Below are 27256 nucleotides of genomic sequence, written 5' to 3' on the forward strand. Positions count from 1 at the left end.
TGCTCTACTGTCAATATTATAATGGTCTTCTATTTAATTAAGAAAGATCTAAGTCAGAAAAATATGGACTTGACTCACATCTTACCTCAAGCTTGAGTTCTACATTTAGGATAAAAGGTAAAAATTCCTAGCAACAAATAAAAACAAGTGGAGAATTCTAAAATATGCCCACTTTCTATAGGGTTTACTCCATTCTCTTTTAACATCAAACCGCTAAACTTGCACTGTCCAATATGGGAGCTTCTAGTCACATGTGGTTATTTAACTTAAAATTAATTAAAATTAAATAAAATAAAAAATTCAGTTCCTCGGAGGCACTAGTCCATTTCAAATGCTCAGTAGCCAAGTGACTAATGGCAACCATACTGGACAGCACAAAATAGCGCATTTCCATCATCACAGAATGTCCAGTTGGACAGCAGTTCTGCATAAGATTCATTCATATTAATAGACCTGTTTGTTGGGAGAATTAATGAAGAGATTATGGCTTTCCTTTGTACGTGGGAATTTGCTAAATGCACAGAACTCCATTACCTCCTTTAAAATAATAGGTTTGCTACCAAGTTTTAGTAATATCTGTGAATGAAATGATTTAAGCACAGCTCATTCTAATGATGGTTCATCAAGATCACATTAGAGCAGAAATTTTTTTTAAGGATTTTTCAAGGGACCACACAGCCAGGTGTCTAAAATCATCAAAAGAGCCAAAGGAACCATTTTCAAATAACAAAGTAGTTTCGATAGTCATTTGTGGAGAATTTTTAAATTGAAATTAGATTATTGTTATTCTCATAATTACCATTCTACAAAATTCCTAATCACAGGACTAGTGCAGGTGAAAGGCAGAAAACTAGGGGAGGGCAACTGGAGGAAAGGCTGAACAGGACCAGAAGTTTTTACCAAATCACTAACAGGTCTTGTCACTTCTCAGAGAAGACTGTACAGATAACCAGGATAAAAACTCCAGGGGGAGGCAGGAACTCTAGACTCTGGATCCAATGTCTAATTTTATTAGAAAAGTAATTAAAACCATATTAGTGAAAGATCCTATTGCTTTAGATGTTCAAATTTCTCTTTAACATTGTTTTTGCTCATCCAAGCAGTCCTAAGTTTTAATTTTTTAAAATAATGCTTCAGTCAAGATGATACTCTAGAAAATGTAGGATAGGACATTCTGAGCTTTACCAAGAATAGAAATTTGAAATTGGCAAAAATCAATCATTTTTCACCTGTCTCATGCCACTGTTTTGGAATGTGAATTTGACCTTGTGCTAGAGAGTAATCCAAACCCATCATTTAATTATTCATTGGTGTACTTTCCACTTCTACGCCCATTATATAGCTAAAATTTGCAAACTACTAAAAGATCCTTGATAAGTCCCAACTGTCCAAGATGACGATGGCAAGGAAGAACATCAATAAATATTAAATATTTATTCTAAGTGTTAGAAAATAATAAATGTACAAAATAGTTCCAATGGAAAGAAAAATAAAGGCAGAATAATACACTATTTGTGATTGTAAACAGTCAGTATGCAGTGCCTCAAAACAAAGATTAATATTACAGAGGATGGAATTTATAGACATACTTAGAAGCCTCCCTTCAGAAATTATAATTTGAACTCATTAATGCACACATATTTTTCAATCATAGATTCTTAGAAAGTTGTGTATGAGTCAATTTATATGAAATCCATTTACAGAAAAGACATAACGATAAAGAAAACAGAAACCAGACCAGTGGTTAACAGGGGAAGGATGGAGGGAGAGGGGACCTACTTGAGCTTTTCTTCCCCTTAATTCCAATACTCAGATCTGCAAAAGGCATTCTGAAGGCAGAATCCCAGAGCTGTCCTGAGCAATGGCAGAATTCCCAGAACACACCAGTAGCCTTCCAACAGGCTCCTTGGAAACTATCAGTGCTCTAAGGACACTGATACTTTTCCTGACACTTACTAGGATGCCTGGGACAAAGTCCATTTAGTTGTGTAAATTGTGGCAAGTTTTGTTAAAATGCAATCACATTGCTTTAGAGTTATAACTTTCCATTTATGCATATATTAGAATTGATTTGGTATTTAGAATCCTGTAAAATCCTTTGAGACAGGGGTATCTCTGAGTCTTTCTAAATGAAAGTTAATAAATATGAGTTGATAGAATAAAATGAGTTAAGAGTTTAGCTCAGTAAAGGTTACATGGCCTTAGAATCTAAAAGCCATCCCTAGAGTCTCCTACCCCAGAATTGGTGTTGATTAAAGGTTGAGGTAAAGCTCCAGGGTTGGGTGGCAGAAAATGGTGAAGGAAGGAGACATTAGTTATATCCTGAGGGTTCACAGACAAACACATAATCACCTCATGAATCCTTTTCCTTACTTACTGAGGCAAATCAAAGTTTCCTTCTCATTAAATCCTTTCTGTTTCTATTGTCCTTTCATGATTTTTTTTCCCTTTCTAGCCATGCTTCCAATATTAATTTTTAAACTTCATTTTACTGGATAGAAATTTTGTGGGAATATACCTCACATCTCTGGGATGATCCCACCCCACTCTATAATTTCCAACTTTCATTTGAAGAATTTTTCCAGAGCCCATAAAAACAACTAGTTTCATTAGTGAGAATTGATTTTGCAATGCGACATCAATTCAACCTCACTAAGACTGAAATGAAGAGAGTAGCCAAGTCTAAAATATGAAAATAAATAAACAAACACCTATGTGGAATCATAGAATCCTTATACTGAGTCTACTAAATGGCCTTCTCATAATCACTGAAATAACAACGGGGCTAGGATGGTCCACCAGTTATACCAGTGCTTGGAAATTAACCTACATACAATACTTTGGACAATCCAGGTTTTTGGATTAGTGGCGTATTCTGTTAGCCTACACGTGTCTAATCCCATGGGACAAAACCAAAGACAAGACTGGCTGTGGTCACAGAGAAACTTAAAGAAGAGTCTGATTATTTTTTAACCCTAGTAGATTCAGGTTCTGATTCTGATTTATTTTTTTTCTCTCTCTCCTTACTTACAACCTAGGCAGAATCAAGAGAAGAGACTCAAATTTCACAATAGCTAGGATTTAGTTTGAGAGTCAAAGTGGAGGAATAAGAATGTATTAGGAGGGAGAGATAAATTAGGAGTATGGGATTAACAGATACACATCACTATATATAAAATAAACAAGGATCTACTGTATAGCACAGGGAAATACAATCAATGTCTCATAATAATTTATAATGGAAAAGAATCTGAAAAAATACATCTATAACTGAATCACTTTGTTGTACACCTGAAACTAACACAATATTGTAAATCAACTATATGTCAATAAAAAATAAAAATAAAAAAGAATATATCCTGAAAATCACTGTATGTCATCTCATAGAGATTTTCTTTATTCTTTTGTACATGTTTCAATTCGATTAAATATGATTCACTGTTTTATTTGGGCTTTAAAAATGTATTTATCATACTCCTAAACAGGCCTGCCATGTTACTGGCTTTATTTTGAGCCTTTTCTCAACATGGCAGTATAATTTAATTAAGGGAAGGCGCTACAAAAAGAAAAGTTGAGAACTAAATTGCAGGCTAGGGATGGCTAAATTGAGAGTCAAGTGGTACCCCAGGCTTCCTGTTTTTCTGACTTCAAAATGTTTTAGGTAATTTTTCCTGACAACTCTGGGGCTCTCCAGTCTTTTTTAACTTTTCTATTACTGGACTCTCACTACTCTTTCCCTCAGAGTCACTACATTATACAATTCTAAGGGGCTTCATTCCCAACGACAGCCCCGTTTTTATGATTTCTCTTCCCACAAATGATTCTTAAAGTAGAAACTATTTCTAATAAGATCAACTGATTATTTCACTTCAGGGAATTACAACCAAGTACCTTAAATACACGAGATAACACTGTAAGGGAACTAGAGTTATCCTTCCAATTCACTCATTGCTATGGTCTGAATATGTCCCCAAATTCATATACCAAAATCCTAAAAAGTGATGGCATTAGTAGGTAGAGCCTCTGGGAGGTGCTCAGGTCACTAGGGTGGAGTCCTTATGAATGAGATTAGTGCCCTTATAAAAGAGGCTCCAGAGAGCTCCCTTGCCCTTTAACCATGTGAGAATAAAATGAGAAGTCTGTGACCCAGAAGATGGCCCTCATCCAACCATGCTGGCACCTAATCTCAGGCTTCCAGCCTCTAGAATTGTGAGAAATAAATTTCTCTTGGTTCGTAAACCACCCAGTCTGTGGTATTTTGTTATAGCAACCAGAATAGATTAAGACACTTAGTAAACATGCACTGAGCATGTACCAGACATTGGGTTACCATGCCATGGATGATGGAATAGAGACAGTTTAAACAGTCCCACCCTCAAGAAGTATACAACCTAGTGTGCCAGATAGGCAAGTAAACAGGTAACCAGAAAGCAAGGCAGAATTAAGAAAGGCCTCAAGAGCTGCGTGAGCCATGACACAGCAGCAGGTGGAATGACTAACTCAAGCACCAAAGTGGGACCTTGAAGAGTAAGAGTCATACCAGTGGGAAAAGAGTGGGGGGTGGGAGAGGCAGAAGTGCTACTTGGAAAAAAGCAGACATTCTTATCAAAGAGAATTTCATAAAGAAAGGAATGGAAGGTAAGAAAACAAATGGCTTTTTCCAGGAATGGCAAGCAGTTTGGAATAGTTGGAGCAAAAGGTGCATGGAGGGCAGTGACAAGAATAGCTCTAACTATAAGGTGGTGCCACATCATGAAAAGTTTTGAATTCTTGGCTAACTAGTCTCTTTTCACTGATCAGAAGAATTTGGCTTCTTAAAAACCGTTATTCATTACCCCCGCAATGATCAGAAAACTTTTGTTCAAGACCACACTAACTAGAATGAGCAAACTATATAGTTTCTGGAGTCATGCTATCACATTAAATAATGTGCGTATATCTTATTAGCAAAATAGCATTGTTTGGGGGACATAAAACTGAGACAGACTTCTCCTTAAGTCATTCCCTGGCACAAACCCATTTTTTTCAGAGCCAATTCTAGAAATCTAACAGTAGACAGGAAGGTATAAACATGCTGGCCTTTGAGCAAAAAGGGTCATACCACAGGAAATCAACATACTGAGATGTATTGAGAATATTATCTAAGGGCTTAGGACAATTATATATATTGCTAACAGAACTGGCTATGAAATTTTCAGAGCTAGTACAAAATGAAAATGAAACACCCTTTGTTCAAGAATCAACTTTTAAGAATCTCAAGATAGATAACACAATTACACTATACTTCAATTAAAACTGAGGTATAGTATAAAACTGACTATACTTCAATTAAAAAAAAATTAGAAAAAAGAAGAGTGAAAATACCATGAGAATATAATGGAGAGGGCATGTGCATGAAAATATGGAATCCATTCTCATTTTCCATATTAATAAGAAAAATTAATTTACTTAAGACCCTGAAATACTTTCAAGTGAATAAAATGGTACAGTATAAATCTTAGATAGTTAATATTGCTTGTCATTTTGAATTTTTACTCTAATTTAACATTTCACAAAAATTATGTATATTTGTAAACCGAGTTAAAAGAGCTCTGATGGACAGAATAAAATCAGAATTAAAGAAAATCCCCTCTTCCCCTCTCCCCTCAAAAAGAATTTTAAGATAGAGACAGAAGAACATTAAACCAAGATCAGGGCCCTGAGTAAATGCCCCGATTACACACCCATGAAGCTGGCCTGACTGCCAACTCTAACTTTTAATGACAATCCAATTAGTTTCCACAGCCTGATACGTGTATAACAGCTCTCAAGTTCAAGTGTGAACTTTTGGCACCAATTTACGCCCCATCTCCACCAGTGCACGTTCCTCTCCACCTTCCCGGGCAATGATGACTACCAGAGAGCTGTTCTTGGAGCTGTGCTAACTCCTTCACCTGTTCTTATAATGTTGTTCTTCTGCTCACTGAAAACTCAGGCTTTCTCCCCTTAACCTTTTGTGTTGAAAACTTCCCTTCTTCATAAAGTGTTCAGTAACAGGAGGTAAGATAATATGCTCCCAACCACATCCAGCATTTCAGCTTAAGTTAATGCACTGTTTAGGCTCCTATTCACGCAGAGTGTAAGCACAGCTGCTACTGCTGCTGCTAATACCGATGATGTGGCTGAGAGCCCAGGCACAGTGCTGGGCACTTCACAGTCCTGAAAATGGATCAGTGGACGACCCCACTGCTATCTGATTTCCCTGTCCTTTGCATTTTAGTCCTATTCCTCAGTATACTAACACTCTCCCCGAAGGAAAAGCAGAGGAAAGTGGGGGAAGAAAACACAGGTCAGACAATTTTGGTACTTGTTAATAGGGTTGGTAAGAAAAAATTGTTAATGACTTTAAAAATTTTTAAACTATCACTTAATTACAGCTTCTATATTATCTACATTTCATTTATTCTCCCTGATTGATGTTCAATGGATAAACTCGAACATTAGGTTTAAGTGCAATCAATAAGTTGGCTACCTTAGGCAATAAAATCAGAGAAGACACCATGTCTTTCTGAATTGCATTAATTTAATATACATAACTTTAGCTGTCAATAGAAAAAAATGAAATAGATCTTTTACTGTAGCTGTGAATTCTACTCAACCAGTTGATACGTACAGTATGCTGAGCCTTGTGCTTCATGCTATATTAAGAAGGTGCAAGTTTTCATGTTATTAGTGTACTACTATCATTGAAGAACTTCAGACAAGACCCTCCTGTGGTCCTGAACCTGAATCTGGATCAGAGAGTCTGAGTGGGGTTAATTTGTTTAGACTTCACCAATTTTAGAACAGCAGCAGATCTAAAGTCAGATTTCTCAACAGATTCGAATTAAACTCTTTGGATTAGATTACTCCTATTTGCTTTAGCTAGACAGGAATGATTTCAGTCTACTAACAATTTCCAAAGCCCTGTATATGTAGCTGAAGTTTGGCACACAGTTTATCTTTTTCTCCATTTTGCCTTTTTATTTTTGATTTGAGAAGACTGTATACCCCCATCCTGTGAATATGAAGGAGGGAGGTTTTCTTTTTTACATGCATAAGATCTATCTAGTACCTCAGGACATTTTGTCTCCTGAGCCACAGCTTAACAGCATTAGTAAAAGCAGTTCAGCCAGAGGGGAATTGAACAGCAGCTGAGTCAGTCTAATAATTTACACTGGGGAAAGCCCTTGGAATTCAGAGGCACATTGCCCAGCTGGAGAGACAAATCTAATCTCTGCTAATGATGTTCCTCCCTCTCTTTCCTATCAGGGCTGGGCTTTTTACACATGCGCACATAATTACATATGCACACTCGGAGTCTAGTGAAGCCAAACAACACAGCTCTTAGGATTAAATTACACAGTAAGACTTCCAGGCGTCATCTGGCCTCAACATCCTGTCTAATAAATGCTGTTCCGTGGTTCACACTGTGGAGCTGTTAAAGATCTTACGAGTTCAAAAACACATTATAGCTACATTCTAAAATTCAAAAGTTATAGTAGTATGGTGATATTATATTATAAAAAGTGATAATATAATATTATTTGAGACTGAATATAGTAAGTTTGACTTCTTAAATTGACAAATAAATATATATTAGGAGACAGACACATGGACTTTGTTCTAGAAAGGACTTGAGGCTGTTGACAAAAATGCACACAGAACAGTAGGTAAACAGGTAAAGGGAAAATGAGAATAAAAAGTTAAAAAAAATCCCAAGGCAAAAACCATCAGACAAAAATAATTTGTATACTAACAACTGTTATAGATGGTTCACAAATTTGAACCAGAGCTGTCTGTGGATCAAAGTAAGGAGAAACACAATTATCCAAGTAAGAAAAACATAACCAACCGTCCAGGAGAAGCAGTTTTACACTACCTAGGCCTGAGAGGCCTTTGTTCCACTGATCCTCACAAGATGATAAAATAGCCTCAACAACACTCTCAAAGCAAATACAGCAGCATTTCTTGGACAGTTTTTAGAGCACAACAGGGTAAGATTCCCAAGTATTCTGGAAAAGCAATACTCACAGTAAGAGATTCCAAGAAAACAGCTGAAAGTCTGATTTAATCCAGAAGGACATGGACTACATCTCCTTCGGGAAATATTCCCTGACCATTATTTATCACACTCAATCTTTCAAAAAAATTGAGTAGCTAAGAATTATAGGTTCTATTCTCTGTCAAAAACCTGGAATGCAAACACTCTGGGTTTTCATATAAGGGGTAGACCCATAAGCTTTAAGAATCAACCAAGAAGAAGAAAGAGTTGACAACTCCCTATGAAAATTCAGGAATCTGACCACCGAATTTGTGCCTCAAAACCACATTTCCACAGGGAAGTGGACCAAGAAAAATAAACCTGACCATGCGTTTGTTTATTTTTTATTGTAATGCATAATGTTCTTCCCATCTTGATGAAACTTTACTTTTCCCAATATTTTTATAACTATTTTTATACAGAGCCCTTTGCATATAGCATCAATTATTTTAAAAAGGAAGCAACTTAATAGTTAATACCTCTGCCGCCTTACTGAAGTTGAGTGGGGAGCGGTGGGATAGTGAGTCACCATCTGGGGCTATAAATTATAATCCTGCTCCGTGGTAATGGACGGAGGGCTGATCCATGCAGCTCCCCGAGGAGCAGCCATCTATCAGTGCAGCCATCCAGAGAAGGGACTGGGGGACAGGGCAACTCTGAGCCGAGACAAGGGACTCTGCTACGGCGGAGGGACACAGTGCGGTCAGATTTTCAGCTCTGTCTCAAGCAACCTTCAGACAACACCACCTCCAACCCCCATACCAAATTTCTGAAATAAGAAAATTATAGGGAAAATTCTCACACTTTAAATATTGGCAATTAGAGAATTCAGGATTTGAGAAACTCAGGGCCAAAAAAAGTCCTTAAATGAGAGAGAACAAACAGTAGGTTCCGACCTGCTTCATCTGTTTTTAATGAATTTAAAAATATGCCTCAAGAAGAAAAGGTGACATTATTTACCGCAAAATGAAAACTGAGACGTTAACCCAGCGACAAGCTACAGGATTTTGCACGCACGCGTGTATATAAACTAGCACCGCCCCCAAACCAAGCGCTCTGGTGGCTGATTATTTTCTTCCTCTTACTAAGGGCTTAGCTGCTTTGGACTATTTTCTCCAAATATGATAACTTCAAAGATGGTAGAAGCACGTCAAAAGAAATCAGAGGAAAGGAATAATCCTAATAAGCAGGGAAATAGTACAGAAAATCAAGTTTATAAAAAATAATCAGAAAATGACAAGTCAAAAAAAATTTTCAGGTAGGATACTTTTTGAGGCCTTACATTAAGCCTTAAAGGGCACCTGAGATCATTCTTAGAAAGAGAATACAAGCAACTGGGTTTTTGGTATGTTGCTTAAATACCTAAAGCTTAGACCTAAGCTTCTAAGGTATTCAAGGACCTTATTACAGACATTCTCACATCAGTTCTCACCACAGGCATCTGAGAAAGGCACTCATTAGATTTGCCACCAAAATCACAAAACTACACCATTTCTGTGAGGAAGGTGGTCACAAAAAACTCCCATTTCTGTGAGGAAGGTGGTCACACCTTAGACATTTTCTGTTCAGCTCATTCACTGAATCGACAAATGCTTTGTTAATCGCCTAGGGTGCTGGCTCTGTGTTAAGCAATAAGGACCATGCAAAGATGAACAAGACAGTACATGCTTGCTCCAGAGGGGCTTACAATCTAACAGAGGACATACATGTAAACAAGTGATTAATATGTAGTATGGGAAGCTCTCTGATAGAGATGGATACAAATTTTTGAAGTACAAAGAAGGGAAAATTGCTCTCCAGGATGAATTGGGAAGAGGTATACAGAATATGAGTCAGAGGAACAGGCATGCACAAAGACATGGACATGTGAAAGAAATCATGCTGTTAATTTGGGAAGAGGGAAAGATGTCAGCAGGGCTGATGGGAAGTGATCAGAGATGTAGAAGATAGGAATGGAAAAATAGGGTAGAGAATTTTTTTTTCTCTTATGGGCAAAGAAGCATGGAGAAGTGAAGGGAAGTGGCCTGATTAGATTTGAAAGATGATTCTGTTTAAGGGTAGAGGTTAGATGAATGGATGGAGGATGGGAAAAAGTTATGAGAGAGAGAGTGGAAAGAATCTGAGCGATACTGAGAAGGCAGAAGTGATAGACTCTAGTGACTGCTGGATGTGATGGTGAAAGAGGGTTTTCCACTGGGGCACATTAGAAACTACCACTGATCAGGTAGAAAATTCAGAATAAGTGTCAGCCAGGGAACTGCAATGAGGAGGTAATAAGCGAGGGTTTATATTTCACAGACTCTACCAGGCAAGGCAGTTGGAAACGGAATAAGGAAGTAGCTTAAACTGAAACTGGGACAAAGGGCTACAAATATTGTTGGAGAGACAAACACGAGGGAAAAGTTTCATGTAATTATTACAGTCAGGTCAGGAGAGGTATAAATTCTATGGACTTGCTTAGTCCTTAGCTCGTTGGTGAGTATTATCCCTTTCTCAAGGGTTATTTTATCATTGGCTTTTGTCTGACGTTCCTCCTGAATCCACCACATAGCTCCTTTCCCTCCCCCACACCTCACACCCATACACACATGACTAACCTCCTAGCCTCTCCTCAACTCAAGTATGTTCCTTTCTTCAAAATCCTCTGCCTTCCATGAGCCACTTTTATATTTTATTGAAGTATAGTCAGTTTACAAAGTTGTGTCAATTTCTGGTGTACAGCATAATGCTTCAATCATACATGAACATACACATATTCATTTTCATGAGACACTTTTGAGACCTCCACAAAAAAATCAGTGGTAGTTAAAGAATGTAACAGTAAACACAGATAACAAACTACTATCATTTAAGGCCAAATCTATTTTCTGATTAGCTATTTATACCTTTATTGTTTCATTCCTTTATTTAAACTTTAAGTCACCTGCACAGAACACTACTTCTGAGTTCTAACCATCATTAAAAATTAGGACTATCTAATATGGACATCACTGTTCTAAGGACTTTCAGAGCAGTTACTATTTCCATGAATATCAGAGTATATTTGCATTGACCTTGAGAACTCAGGCTCCCAGAGAAGACGATTCTGATTCCGCATGATCTGCAAGAGACAGGAAGGATGATTGCGAAAGTATAAGAAGGAAGTTTGTACTGCAATTCTACAAAACTTTCCTAGTGCATGCTAGGTGCTGTGCTTCTTAGAAGCCGTGTGGGGATATAAAGGTGTAACGAGGGCATCCTCTTTATCTTTTGGTATGCCTTATATATTTCATAATTTAAAAAAAAAAGGTCCCTACTCTTCAGTGCTTTAGCCCAGTAGGGAAGTTAGCCACAAACACAAATGAAAAGCCAGCCATGATGCATGCTATATAGGGGTTCAAAATACCGTGGGATAATAAATAATAGAGTAATCTTTCTGTTGCTGAGGAACAAGAGTCTGGTCATCTATCTTTATAAGGCTATGAGACTAAAAATTTGAAACTTGGGAATAAGATGTCTTTCTCGTTGATACATCTGATAAGCCTTAAATAAATATTTTTGAATCTACAACTGAAAAGACATTAGGGCTAGCCCATTGGATCTCAGGCCCAAAGCTGCTGCCAGGTCCTCTTTCTAAGGCTCTGGGTTATTTTTCAGAACAGATAGCACTGCTTGTCAGCGCCTGACACCGCCATTTCCAATGTTCCTTCCCCCAAGTCTGTCCGTATTGACCTCAAAAACCCTTTCAGAGTCTCTCAGCTTCTCCCATCTTAGCCAATCAGTGTTGTATCCTCCCCTTTACGACCACCCCCTTCCCCCCAACACAAAGGGCAAGGGGTGACCTTAAAGCTTCCAGTGTATAATTTCACAGGACACAAAGGTTGCAGATTCCGTTTAAGTGCAGTCCTTCCAGAAGGCAGGGAGAGGCCAGGCGACCTTTCAAAGTCCCCCGGCATATGGACAGGCTCTCATCCACATTGCCACTGGGACCAAAGCCTGACAGGAATATAAAAAAGCCACTGGCTCCAGGCCACTCCACAACCCTCATGTGAGGCAGGAAACTGTGTTTTTGTGTCTTTTTGATCATATGACTTCTTAGATGTAAGAACCAGACTGATGACTTCTTTTTCCCTCCTCTAAAAAGGAGAGGGGGAAAAAAAGAGCCCTGTTTAGTGCAGGGAGTTTCTCACACAATTAAAAGGACTTAGATTTTCTCCATAAAAATCAAAATAAGTTTACCCACAGTACAACACAAATATTTGCTATGCTAAAATATGCTGCATCTAAAGCATTTATACACTGCATAATAGCACTTAATACTACTCAGCTTTTATGACTTCAGTAATTTTGCAGTTTAATGATTTGGAAATAAGCTACCAGGAGTCAGGAGTCCCAGCTGTGTCATAAATTAGTTGTTTGGCCTTGGGCAAGTCACCTAAACTCTCTCGGCTTCAATTTCCTCGTCCGCAAACTGAAGGAATTGAACTAGAGTGGTCTCTAAGGTCCCTTCTAAGCAACTGAAAAAAGCAATCTGTGAATATAATGAATCAGAACAATCCAGTGATGGAAAGGATATCTCAAAACTGATTCGCTCTCCCCATCACTGGAAATGCTCAGTCTATGAGAAAAATTATAATATTCTTGCTTAGGTATGGAGGATTGAACCAAGTGACCTCTCCTGGGTCTTTCAAATGGGAAGCTTCTGTCATCTAATGAATTAGTTCTAAAGACCATAAAACAACCAGAGAATGAAATTAACTTAACAGGAAAGGGGGGGAGGGGAATGCCATCTTCTAGGTACAGTGAATGTTTGCTGTTACATTAACAGAGCAATGACAGGTATAGCAAGTCACTGTGTAGCTAATAGGGATTGTTTGTCTTGGGCCAGGTTGCTAGGTGGTGTAAATAACTCTGCAAATACAACACCTAGCAATGAAAAGGTCTAAATGCCTTCAGTTGCTCCAAAGTGAGCATATACGGTTTCATCACGTAGAGCCTTCTGATTGCCAGTCAGAAAAACTAAGGGAAGGAGGGAGGAGGATCACAATGGGCTCTCATTTGTTTGGGGGCAGACAGACACTTCTTGCACTGGTGTGCTCCACTGGTCCATGTTCACAGGGACATGTAACAAGCGAGTGGCAAATAATAACAATAGTCACTGCGTTATCTTACATTTTTATGTTGAGTTTCCAAAAACTATAACAAACCAAACCCAATTTAAGTTGTAATCCAGCAGTGTGATTCTGGAAACACATAGTGGTAAAGCTTAGTATACTGGGAAGAAAGAGAGAAAAGCAAAGTATCTGAAATAGGTGATAAACATAACAAGAAACAAAGATCTTACTAAAGAAATTTTTTTTTTTTACTAAAGAAATTATATTGAAAAAACTAAATTTAGACTGATGAAGAATTAGGCAAAAGAGCTAAATGCTTAATATAGCCCCTGTTCAAATAAAAGCAGATTTTGGTATGCGTTAAGCATGTGAAAGCTTTAAGCTTTAGAAGGAAAAAAAAAAGCCAGTATCTGTTACGGCATCTATTATACTTATACTTTTTATATACTTTATCTCATTTAACTTTTATACCTTCATAGAGGTCAATATTATCATCATATTACAGATGAGAAAATTAAGGCTCAGAAAGGTTAAATAACTTGCCCAAGGTTACACAGTTAGTAGATTGCCTGTTTGGTCCATCTGATTTCAAACTTGGTCCTTATAGAAAGTCACTTCTCCTTAGAAAAAGTATATCTAAAATTTGCAGTTATATTTAGTTACTGGAACAGGAGAAGTTAAAAGCTAAAGAAATACATTTTCATTTTTCCTAATAACTGGTAAGCTGAAAATTTCATGAGATATTATAATTTAAATCACTCATCCTAGTGACATGAGCTTTAGAGTCGGAAGAATTGGGTCTGAATCCTAGAATCTTTACCCAAACAGCTACATGAACTGGGGTAAATCCTTGAACTCTTCAGGCCATAGTCCAAAACATTAATCTTTCATTCTACCTATTTATGAAATATAATTGCTGGCTATTATGCTAGTCATCCCAGGAACAGAAAGAAACACAAGACATGATTCTCTGTCCTTAAGAGTTATTTTCATTAAATCAGTTTAGTTAAATCAAAATCACTTTCTATATTTTTAATCTTCATCTTTCTTTTAGGCTTCTACTCCAAGCAAAGAGGTACATAGGGACAAGTGCCAGAAGGACATGGGATAAATGAAAAGTTCTAACACTGACACTAAAGACACTATAGACACAGGACTACTAGGAATAATTATTCAAACCTTGTAGCCAGCTAGTCCTACCTTGCATCACATTGCTGTTCTCCTTTGTTATGGCCCAAGATGTAAATAACTCTGGTTTATATGCTCACCTCTGTATTTTTCTTTGCATTCTCTTCCCTGACCCCATTTCCCATGGTCCTCTCCCTCCAAAACCCTCCCACTGCATCCTTCTGTTCCATCTTCAACAACTTGGCTGAATGTTCCTCAGTCTCTTTGAATGAAATGGTTACAGTTGACTTTTCTCTCTTCCTCCCTGCTCACCATCTCTACATCCAGTTAATCACCAAAATCCTGTGGGTATTTTCTTGTCAGGGAAAATTGTCAAAGACTTTGAAATGGGCAAGAAGACTATAAGGTATCCTTGCCTAGGGTATCACCCCCAATTTATGTGAGACTTCCTTATTTTTGAGATATTTACAACTCTGAAAATTGCAGTACACATCTAGTAATGCAACTATTTCTTGTCCGTAGAAATGCAAATGAATTGTATCTGGTAGAATGCAACTGATTATTAATGCCCGGTGGGTATTGACTGGTTTTGCCCCTGATTGCAAAGCCATTTCAGCATTTCACCACTCCTTCTGCCTACATATAAGTGTGTTCCTTGAATTTCCTTTATTATATCCGTCTGGTTTCCTGATTAACTAATGAGGTAAACAATATCTTTAACATATATTCATTTTATATGTGTATGAATTGTTTTACCCTTTTAAAAAGTATCCTTTAACTTCTGAATATATTTGAATTTGTGTTCTCTCCATCACAATAACCCTTTCTAGCACAGGTCATCATCATTTTTGCTTAGATGATTTTAACAATCCTCTAATTTTACCCTTGTCTCTAGTCTCTCCATCTTATTCCATTCTCTCCATTGCCAGAGTGCTTTTTCTAGTGTGTAATTCTTTTTGGGGTGGGGAGGGGAGGGAGGTAATTAGGTTTATTTATTTATTTTAACGGAGGATTAAGCCCAAGACCTCATCCATGCTAAATACGGCCCTCTATCACTGAGCTACACCTTCCCCCTACCACTTCTAGCGTGTAATTCTGAACATACTACTCAACTTTGAAAATCTCTGGCTCCTAGAATAAAGTCCAACCCTCTTGGCATGATTTGCTTCTCTAGCCTCATGTTTGATACAGCCCTGCGAGCCACTAGCCAGACTCAATTCAGTTCTCTGAGTTTACTGCCTTCTCGCTCACCTCTGGAATTTAGCGCTCGCAGTCTGCTTTGTATTCTGTACACCTGCCTCCATCCAACTCTTGCTTGTTCTTTCGGGTTTAGGTCTGTTATCATTTCCTTCCAGAATCCCTCAAGTCTGGGTCGATGCTCCACTTATGTCCTCCTCTAGCAGCCTGTGTGTCTTCACTTTTTTACCCCTCCCCTAATAGCACATACTACTCTATTGTAGTTGCTCTTTAACCATCTCCTCTACTACTCCATAAGTTCTGTGAGGGCAGGTGCCATGACTTGGTTGTTCACCAATATATCCCCAGTGCAAGGCACATCAACCAGCACATAGGAGTCATTCAAGAATGTATTCTGAAAGCTGACTTCTCTGTATAGTCCCAGGATAATAACAAACTTTCCTGTACAAAGCCTTCTCAAGGACCATGACACCACCCCCACCCCCCATGAAAGGACAGGTTATGCTCAAATAGAAGGTACTTCAGTTTATTTGGGCTTTTAAAGTCAGAGACAAATACTTAACTCATCTGTTTGTTAAATGGTGAACAGTTCCATAAAATGGCCATTCCTAGAGGAGATGAAAGAGGGTTTTGTTTTACTTCCTCTGTGACAGAAAAAAATGGGGGGATGGGAACAGAAAAAAGCGTGAGAAAGGGAAAAGAAGACCAGAATCACAACAAATCACTAAGGTACATGTGATGGGTCCTAGCTATTGCTTGACCATTCTTCTTTTTTTTTTTTAAGTCTCCTCTCAATTCTTACCCAAGCAATATTATGAGTTACAGGAGAAATATTGAAAATAGTAACTTTGTAATAAGGCACAGAAGCAGTACAATATAGGTTTATGATAATTTCCTTAAATCTTTTAGTATTTTACATTCTTTTTCTTCTTTGTTAACTGATATGTCTTTAGGCCCCATGTTTGATTTATTCTTAAACAAAACCCTGAATTTATTACTCCACCTTAGAAAGAAGGAAATTCTAACACATGCTACAACATGTGTAGAATGCTTAGCTGAAAGCTAAAAACTTTCACAAGAATAAAATCCTGTTCTGTATTTAGTAAGAATTAAAATGAAGTATTCTCTCAAGATTGTCTACAAAAACTGCCACTTACACATCCTTTAAGAAAAATGTCATCTTCTCTATGAAATCTTACTCAGTTCCCAAGTAGGGAAGAAGTACAGTGGCAGAGAAGAGAGCTTGGACCCTAGAGCCAGACTATCTGAAACTGAATGCTGGTTCCACTGTGAGGAATTTACCATCTTTGTACTTTGGTTTCACCTGGAAATTAGGGACAATAACAGCATCTACCTCAGCAAGCTGCTGTGAGCTTAAATTGACTATGTAAAGCACAAGGTCTGGCACATGGTGAGCACAATATTGATACCAGCTATTGTTCTTGCTCCATCTTCACACTCACATCCTATACAAGGGTGCTCACAGAGTGCTCTGGGGACTCCTGGGGATCTCTGAGATCGGAAGGGGTCTGTGGCGTCAGAACTATTTTCATAACAATGAGACATCATTTTCCTTTTTCACTCATACTCTCACAATTCCATGAATTCTTACAGTGGAATTTCCCAGTGGCTACTCTATGCATTTGATATTACAACAGATTGAAAGCAGAAACTGAGATGAGAATCCAGCTATCATCTGCTAAGCCAGACATTAAAAGATTTGCAAAAATCTCTTCTCATAATGCCACTGTCCTCACAACAAAATGTTGGCGGTGTGGAAATTATAGTTACTTTTCATAAAAAAGTTATTTATGTGAATGTACAATGGTTTTTAAAAATAAATTAATTAGTATTAAATTTTTTCTCAGTTTTAATTTCTACTATGGTAAATATAGAAGCTACAATTCACATAAACAGAAACCCTTTGGCATCTCAATTTTTCTTTTTTGGCCCTGAGACCAAAAAGTTTGAGCATCACTGTTCTATTATATTATAGTGTATGTGTTAATCTCTGCAGGGAGACTGTGAGTATTTGTGGATGGGAATACTATTTTCCTTTCTTTTTTAAATTTCTCCAGGTATTGACTGACAGCCTTTTTTAATATGGCAGACAATCAATCAGTGAAGAGAATGAAGCTAACATATAGTTATAACTACCATGTACTCAGGGCTTAGTGTATCTTAAACCCAGTGCTCAGCCTTTCATTTAACATCATTAGGTTCTAAAATTATCCCTATTACATACATGGGGGAAACTGAGAGATATTAAATAACTTAAAGACATAGACAGCTAATAAATGGAACTACCAGGACTCAACCCTCTGACTTGGAAGCCAAGCTCTTAGCCATGTCAAAAGAGTGAAAACATGTACAGAAAGTAGAAAAGCTATGATTAGGCAAGACAGATTATTTACTAAGCATGGTTCCAGTCATATCTGTCAAGTAGCTAGTTTACCTCTACCAGAGATCTGTAATTCTGGATTTCTCTTGGATATTCACATTGTGACTTGGAACACTTTCTATTTGGTTTAACACAGAGAGCACACTCTCTTATACTAATGTTAATAAATCTTTTCTAAGAAGGCCAACCCCTCAACCAGAATGTATTGCCTCCGCCTCTCAAGGAGGTGAACAGGCGGTGCCTCTTAGTAGCTTTTGTCTCTGAAAGAACTACTAAGATACAGATTTTAAAGTATAACATTATAAATGCAATGTAACAATATTACAAAAATTTGAGAAATAAAGAAAAAATTACTCTTTCATCCTAACTCAAAATTTTTTTCACCCTAACTCAAAAATTTCCTTCCATTTTTCACTTGAAAAATTTTAAATGTAACTCTAATTGTACTGTACTTGAAACTCCATCTCCTGTTTCTTTTCTCATACCACTACATGGTAGATACTTTTCATATTGATTGCACGGATTTCATCACCGTCATTTTTAAAAGGCAGCATATATTTTATCAATTGGCTATTAACCATAGTTACTCTTGTTATTTGTGATAGTTAGATTCTATATAAGGTCACCAAGAACAATGCATTAGTGAATACGGAACCATTGCTTCTATGAGAAATACAGGGTTCGGTTACTGTGAGCGTTTGGACACATTTTCATCAACCGATCAATACACAGCCTTATTTTATGTGTGTCTCTACTTAACGACACTTTACTTGATATACATTGTTGATGCATTAACATTGAATTTACAGCCAAGAGCACAATAATTCATGCCTAAATGAAGCTGTTGTCACACACCATAGCCTTTATAGAAACACTTCAACACTATGCTTGGGGGCTCTTTTAAATAGTAAAATCACACAACAAAAAACACATGCAAAAAACAAGGTACTAAATCGACTTGGAGAAGAACACTTGATTACAGTATGAGTGCTGAAACAAGGTGGAGAGCGTTACCTCGTTCCACCTCAGCTGGGAGTGTGTACTTCACACAACTCAAATTGTTCACTACTCTGCACATGTCTGCAAGTGACCTTTTGTAAAAGAGCTGCAAGTATTGATTTGGGGGTTAAAATAAATTTTAATGAGTAGTTGCATTCACAAATACAGAATCTGCAAATAATGAGTATCAACTGTATTTCCCTTTATTGAACAGGCTATTTCTTCTTCTATTTAAATAATGCAGTGATTAATATGTTTATGTATAAAACTTCTTCTTTTGGGAGTATTTCTTTAGGAGCTACAGGGATAGTTATAATTTTGACAGAGCCTGCTCATGGCAGTAGTTCTTGGAGGAGCTCATGCCAATTCTTCAATCCTTGTTCCTCAGAGAGAGTGGTCCTAGGGCCAGCAGTATCAGCATGGGAGCTAATTAGAAATGCTGACAAAGTTACCCCAGATTAAGTGAATCAGAATCTGCTTTTAAACAAAATCCTCAGGTGATTCCCATGTGTATTCAAATTATGAGAAGCTCTGATATAAATCAAGGATTTTCAAACTTTACTACGCATCAGCATCTCCTAGCCAGCTGGTTAAAACAGATGCTTGACCCCACCCCCAGCATTTCTGATTCAGAACATCTGGGGAGTGGCCTGAGAATGTGCGATTCTTACATGTTCCCAGGTGATGCTGGTGCTCCTGGTCCGAGAACCACACTTTGAGAACCACTGTGTTAGCTGGAAGGTCTCTTGCAGGATTAATGCTTTTAAATTGCAAATGCATCTTATTTTTGAAAAAGGGAGGAAAAATATAATCAATTTATAGGTCATCAAAAAAAAAAAAAATCCTTCTTACTTGTATAGGGCCAGCTTTGTGGAGGCACGTAAGCTAGCCAGGACGGTTAGACCTAGTCGTGGTTAGTGGGGGAGGCTAATGTGGATGGGTCAACTGAGAAACAGAAATAGAGGGAAAAAAAAGGTTTTTTTCTCTTGTTATTTAGGCACCCTCTATAAAAGGATCTACAGCTGAAGTATTTGCAAAAAGTCTTATTGAGCACATTTTCATAAACTGTATTTTATTAATTATACCCCTCAAAAAGAGAATCTGCTTGGGAAAAAGTGTCAAAGAAATATATATTTTTTTTAACTTTTCAGTCACCTGTGGTGAAAAATAAAATATTTACAGCAGTGAAAGGAAAGGCCCCCAAACTTAGTTTTTTAGTCTTTGGCAAATCCTTGGCTATGACCACTCAAGAATGAACTGGAGATTTCTCTTAGAAGATAGAAGCCTCAAGACTACAGTTTCCTCACCCTAAATTTTCAAGTCCAGCCCAGTCAACTCAAACACATGACTATTCTCCAGCATAAAGACATTTTTAGGTACAAGCCATATGCACTTCGGGTAAATCACAATGACCATTTCATATTGCTCGTGAGCTTGGTGCAGTTTTAAAGTAGCACAGTTTCCTGGACAGGTACCTCCTTGGAGAGCCATCCTTTTCCTTAACAGCGGCCCCTGTACTCCCTCTTAAGAGTGAAGTTCTCTTGGCCATTCTTCTTTAATTTCCAGCCCTGGTCCAAGGCTCTTAGAATTGGGGTGGCTCGCTGGTCCTTGTTTTTAAAACTATTCCTCGGCCTTTTAAATATTTAGCAGGAAAAAGACAAAGACAATCTGTGACAAAAGCAGTCTGATACTAACAAAGGCCAGTATCAAAGGTATAAGATTCAGTTAAAAGAAATCTTTATCAATGTAGATAACTTTTTGATCAAAGGAGAGCAGGTGATGGAGAGTGAGTGCTATTTCAACGTGTTATGGCAGAGCCCTGATTGGAGAAACGATCATATAAAGGACTAAGAAAATATAAAGGGTTATGTGATTGATTTTCTTTCTCCAAGAAATCTACTCTGGTCTACAGGTCTCTGAGAATACTTAAGGATTAGATTAGTGCCTAGCTCTGATCACTAACACAAGCAGTATAAAGCAAATGTTCAGTTATTTTGGTTAGACAAACAGATGGAAGGGGTTCTGTTAAAAAATGGCCAGAAATGGGGGGCGGGGGAGGGATGGATGAGGAGGGAGAACCTGGCAAAGTAGTAAAATTTCTTTTCACATTGGCTCTTGAGCACCAGCAGCTGCAATATCAGGTGGGTATTTCCTAGGAGTTTTGCATGTAGCAAAGATTCAAAATGAATCTGTAATTTAGGTCTGGTAGTGACTGGAAATATCCAAAGGTATGTTGCATCTGTTTCTTCTTAGTATGAACATGTGTTTGAATTTGTTACGTGAGAGGAAATAATTGGTAAGTAATTAGTAAAATGCTTAATCTCACTTTAATCAAAAGATTATTTTCTCTGGAAAAAGCAATCACGGCTTTGTGTTTTGGTGGGCTTGATCTCACTAATCTCAATTATCCATGGTTATCCATGCCTGCAGATAGCCTAATGTCTCCCATTAAAGACAGGAGGAACAGCTACTGGAAATGCAGGCACAGTGCCTCAGGGGTAGTAAGAAGCCTCCAGGGAGGGCTTATTTTGCAAATTGAGCCCTCTTTAGTAATAGCAACTGTGACAGCCCTCTTTAGGACTCTAAGAGTCTGTTTTGGTCTGGGTCTCAGATCCCTTCTCTTTGGTTTAAGGTGGAAACTGCTGTCCTTGCTGCCCTTGCTGCCACCTGCCTGGGCAGGTGAGCCATCAGCTCAGCCAGTCTCCCTGGGCTCTGCTTTCCTTTTCCTCCATCACCTTCTCCACTCCTTTGTCTTTGGGTATTTCTTGAGCCTTTCACTTTAAATCAACTCATTCTTTCACTTCTCTGGCTTTTTGGGAATCTAGAATTTCATTAAATGTCCTCCTAATACTGCTGAATTCTGCAATTACCCCCAGCCCAGGAATTCACAATTCAAATTAGCACACTGAAGACAATTACCATCTGTCAGTGGGAAATCCTATATTGTTTTTCCTTAAATTTTTAAAATAATTAAAATTGCAATTACTACACATTCTCTTAGGGTTTCCCTGCAATACATGATTGCTTTTTTCCTCTCTTTTAAAATTTTTTATTGAGATATAATTGATATAAAACATTGCTTAAGTTTAAGGTGTGCAATGTGTTGGTTTGATACATTTATATATTGCAATGGGATTAACACCTTAACGTTAGCAAATATCTCTATCACATCACTTAATTATACATAATTGCTTTTTGCAAGATGTTTTTAACCACACTGCTACACATATAAGCATTGTTACTAAATGAAACCACTACATGAAATTATTATAGCTGTTAGGATTAGACGTTAGACTTCTCTGCTTAACTACTATGGAAATGAAAAAGGACGTAAGAAAAATTTGAGACCAGAGGAAATGAGCACAAAAATGAAAAAGAGGTTTTTCTGTTTTATAATTTTAAAAATGTATCTTTTTTCTTTGACAAAATCTGCAAACTCAAAACACCAATCCATCTGCCAATTTGCTATCTGGAGAACTGTGAAAGGAATAATTTTCAAAGGCTAGCAATTCTCACAGAAAATATCAAAATTTTATTTTTTCAAAGCCTGACAAAACCATTTATGGATTTAGTTGATCTTCATTTTCTTAATCACTGCAGTCTTCCATCCTTCACCACACTTCAGCCTGAATTAAAGAATCACAGGAGGTAGTGAGAGATGGACAGAAAGAGCCAACATGATGAGTCCTGCTTCTTAAAAGCACTAAAAAAAAGTCAGATCAAGGAAAAGGCTACATGAGACAACCAAACTGAGGTTATTAGATTATCTGTTGCCACATGCCCCAATAGCCCAGATCGCCACATCACTAGCCTAATGAAAGCTGTCTCCTGACTACAAAGAACAATGGCCAAGACAAATCACATTTATAACGAGCATGCCTAAAGGTGACACAGTCAGATCTCATCAGGAGTCTATTTCCTCTGTATGGGGAAGTCCCTAGGCAAATCTGAAAGTGATTTAACCTTTCTATATCTCACCCAGATATCTCCGTCTGAAACATTCCTGACACTTTTTCCTCTCCGCTGTGGTAGCATTCCACGGGGGTTAAACTTCTATAAAAGTAATATGAAAGAACTGAAATAGAGGTAGATTTTAACCTGATTGTCTTACAAATTGTCACTTGCCTATTTGATGTAGGTAATAGCCAGATCTCAAGAATTCTAACAATGTGAGAGTTAGAAAGGATATTGGAGATCACTAAAAACAACTTATTCATCTCATATATTAAAACCAAAGCTGAGGAAAAATTTTAAGAAGCTGAGAGAATTGGAATCTTGCTAAGGATAACCTGAGACTGCTACACAGGTCCTTACAGTCTTAGTCTAATTCTTTTTCCATTGCATCACTGTGCCTTACAGCAGGTAAACAGAAAACATGTTGATTTTATACATTTAATATAAGTAACCTTTTAGATAAAGAAGGCAGATAAATCGTTGCATAATAGAACCTCAGTATTAAAAACTTTACTATACACCAAGGGTTCAATTCTCCCTCTGTTCCAGGTAATACATGTGAATCTCCTGCTAAAGTGTAAAAAGCAAAAGAAATTCAAGTGTCTCCAGCATGCGCTATGCTGATGGTTCTCTGCCCAATTCATCTGAACACCAGAACACATCCACCTTACTAACTGTACCTCACCATGCAGTGATTCTCAGTTGTGACATTATGGAAGGGCTCCCTCCCCCATACACACATACACTCACATGCACACTTAGAAGGATCTATCCTATTAGGTCAGCAAGCAGAGTTTGAAAAAATTTCCCAAGCACCATCCCTGCCCTGGCCTCCAACCAGTGGAAAAATCACTAATCCCCCCAAAAGGTACTTAGCCAATAAACACGTTTATGAAGTATCTACACTATGCCAGGCACAGGGTATAAAGTGGTGAAAAAAAGTTAATATCAAACACTCGCTTTGAGTTAGTACTTAGAAAATACTCTCCTTGTATACTCAAAGTGCCTGGCATGGTCAACCCCTCAGTTTGATGTTTCCTTAATCTCCTTGAGAAATCTGCATCTGCACATAAACCAAATGATGAAAAGGTCCCTTTTGATTTTACCCTACCCAGCACTCTCTATTCCCGTCACATCTTCATTTTTCTCCTTAACATTTATCACTGTCTAAACATAATTTACTTATTGTTTGTCCTCTGCAATAAAATAAGCCCCCAAGAGGGCAAGAGTTTTTGTCTATTTTTTCCTACTGCTAGGTCCTCAGTACCTAGAACATATAGTAAATGCTCAATAAGTATTTGTTGTTAAATGAATGACAACACTTCTACACCTGCTGATTCTATTTGATATATCCTTGTTTCCTCCCTGGTCTCCCCACCATTCCCTTTAATCATTCTCCCATGCCCAGTGTATCAGCCCTCTGTCCTCTTAAGATTATTCCTTCCAGCTACATCTAGGCAGAGTATAGCTAGCCTGGGCTCCATGATTAGCCATCACATGGTAATTTTCATTTATCCCCACCTTCTTATCTTCCAACGCACTTGCTGTGCCAACACTTAACCCTGTATTACCCCCACGGTCCAACTTATTTTACTCTTTGTCCAGTCCAGAGCTTTACTAGAAAAGATTTTAGATTCATGCTGGACCAGACCAATCACAATTCATGATAGGACTCAATGCTCAAAATTCATGGTATACAGAAAAAAGAGAATGTGACTAAGACTTAGAGCTGGCTTTAAAAATTGGGTATAATGTGCACTACCTGGTGTCTTTGGCTGAGTCAGCAAACTTTCTGGGCCTGTTTTCTCATCTGTAAAATGGGAGTTACAGTATCTACTTCATACCATGAGGATTATATTTGAAATGAAATAATGTATGTAAAAGCTCCTAGCAGATTTACAGAAATGTAGAAGTTGCTTAGTAAGTGTTAGCTCCTTCTCTTCCTTTAACATATTTCACTAAGCTTTGATGATGTTCTCACTCTTTGAAAGTGACTAACACCTACTTAGCAAGAAAATCAATGCTTTCTGGCATGAATCTTAATTTTCCTCTCTTCCCTCTTTACCATATCAGAATACTATTCCTTCACTCATCCTGTATCCTGATTTAGAAATAGTGTCTCTCTTCTTTTTGAAGACTAACCCTCTGTCCATACCAATAGTTTTCATTTCTGGCTGTACATTAGAATCATCTGGGGAGGTTTTTTTTGGGAGGGGAGAGTTTTTGTAAAAGGCAGATGTCTGGCCCCCACCACAGACCAATTAAATATAAATCTCTGGAGGCGGGAACATGGTATCAGTATTTTTTTTTTTTAATTTCCTGGTAGGGTGCCAAGACAATTCAATGGGGGAAAGAACAGTCTTTTCAAAAAATATTGCTGGAATATCCTCATTCAAAGGAATAAAGCTGAACCCTTCTTTATATCATTCACAAAACATAACTTAAAATGGATCAGAGACCTAAATGTAATGGCTAAAATTATTAAACCCTTCGAAGAAAACACAGGAGTAAATCTTCATAACCTTGGGTTAGGTAAAGCCTTCTTAGATATGACACCAAAAGCACAATAAAAAATGACCAAAAAAATAGATAAATTGAACTTTATAGAAATTAAAATTTGGTGCTGCAAACAATATCAAGAAAGTCAAAAGACAACCCATAGAATGAGATAATCACAAACCATATACCTATTAAAGAACTTTTACTCAGAATATATAAAGGACTCTTAAACTCAATAATAAAAAGATAAATAACCCAATTTTTAAGTGGGCAAAAGATCTGAATACATATTTCTCCAAAAAATACAGATGGCAAATAAATAAGCACATGAAAAGATGGTAAACACCATTAGCCATTAGAGAAATATAAACCAAAACCATAATGTGATACGATTTCAAACTCACTAAGATCACTCTTATCAGAAAGATAGATAGTAATTATTGATGAGGATGTGGAGAAATTGAAACCCTCATATATTGCTAGTAGGAATGCAAAATGGTGCTGTTGCTTTGCAAAATAGTTTTTAGAAAATCCTGAAAACGTTAAACATATAGCTATCATATGACCTAGCAATTCCATTCCTAGATGTACACCCCAAAGAAGTGAAAACATATATTCACACAAAAACTTGTACACAAACGTACATAGCAGTATTATTCATATAGCAGCCATAGCGGCCCAAAAGCGTTTGGAAAGAACCTAAATGTCCATCAACTGATGAATGGATAAAAAGGAATACCATTCAGCAATAAAAAAATGAAGCACTGATACATGGAAAAACTTTGAAAATCTTATACTAAATTAAATGAAGCTACAGTTGACCCTTGAACAACATGGCTTTGAACTGTGCAGGTCCACTTATACCTAGAATTTTTCAAAAGTAAAAACCACAGTACTACACAGTCCATGGTTGGGCAAATCCAAGGATGTGGAATAATTGCAGATACAAAGGGCAAAGTGTAATTATACTCGGATCAATGCCCCCACCCCCACCATTGTTCAAGGATCAACTGTAGTCCAAAAGACCATATACTGTATGATTTCATTTATAAGAAATGATTAGAATAGGGAAGATTTCTAAGTGTAGAGAAACATTAGTGGTTACCTTGGGCTGAGGGTTGAGGGGAAATGAGGAGTGATTGCTAATGGTTACGGGGTTTCTTTCTGCAATGATGAAAATGTTCTAAAATTCACTGTGGTGATGGTTGAACAACTCTATGAACATTCTAAAAACCACTGGATAGGAAAGAGAGACAGGAAGTTCCTAAGGTAATTCTAATCTCAGTGTCTATTTAAAGAAACAAATTTCTGAACCACAACACTCTTAAGTGTATGGTATCTTACCTTCTAGATTCCTTAGGTGTAAAGATGGCATCCTCTAATTCTTCCTCTACCCCACATCCTTAAGGAATAATAACTGACACAGAACAGGAATGTGATATCTTTTAAATGACTTTTTTTTTTTAAAGTAAAAGAGTGTTCTTGATGAATATTTTTTATTTTAATCAAAATTGTCAGAATCAGGCTGCCACCTGGCAGAATTGGTCTTCGTGGCAATCTTGATTCATTTGAGCTTCCCAGGCAATTAATTCAGCTGTAGCACATAGAGAGGACAGGCAGACAGTGCAAACCAAACTGACCGGTTCTGCCATTCAAAGTATGGTTGTTCCGTCATATACCAGTGGATGTGGCCTCTGGCCCTTAGGAACCATTCTTTTGACAGCTCCCTAGGACATGGCTCTGGTTTGACTGACTTTGTTTACTAAATAAATAAATTCCTACTTCTGGAGTAGCTTCAATTTTTAAACAGAAAGCCATCTATTGATAGTCACTGATACACAGGATTTTATTGTTTGATATTAAACAATTAAGAGTTATTGTTTTTTTCCCCTACAACTACACTATACATGAAAATAAATATAA

At 37.5% G+C, this 27256-nt stretch overlaps 1 protein-coding gene across 6 annotated transcripts in view; it reads right to left on the reverse strand.

Moving 5' to 3' along the window:
• MAP3K13 (mitogen-activated protein kinase kinase kinase 13) overlaps positions 1 to 27256 on the reverse strand; it is a 149798-nt gene that overhangs the window by 51862 nt on the left and 70680 nt on the right. Inside the window, exon 1 of one of the 6 annotated variants that reach the window (XM_014562688.2) lies at positions 11116 to 11162. The exons of the other annotated variants lie outside the window; for them this stretch is intronic. The gene's annotated coding sequence lies outside the window, so the exon portion shown is untranslated. Of the gene's footprint in view, positions 1 to 11115; positions 11163 to 27256 lie in introns of those variants that run through there. 6 annotated transcript variants of the gene reach the window in all.

Source organism: Camelus ferus, chromosome 1 (genome assembly GCF_009834535.1).
Source record: "Camelus ferus isolate YT-003-E chromosome 1, BCGSAC_Cfer_1.0, whole genome shotgun sequence".
Lineage (NCBI taxonomy): Eukaryota > Metazoa > Chordata > Mammalia > Artiodactyla > Camelidae > Camelus > Camelus ferus.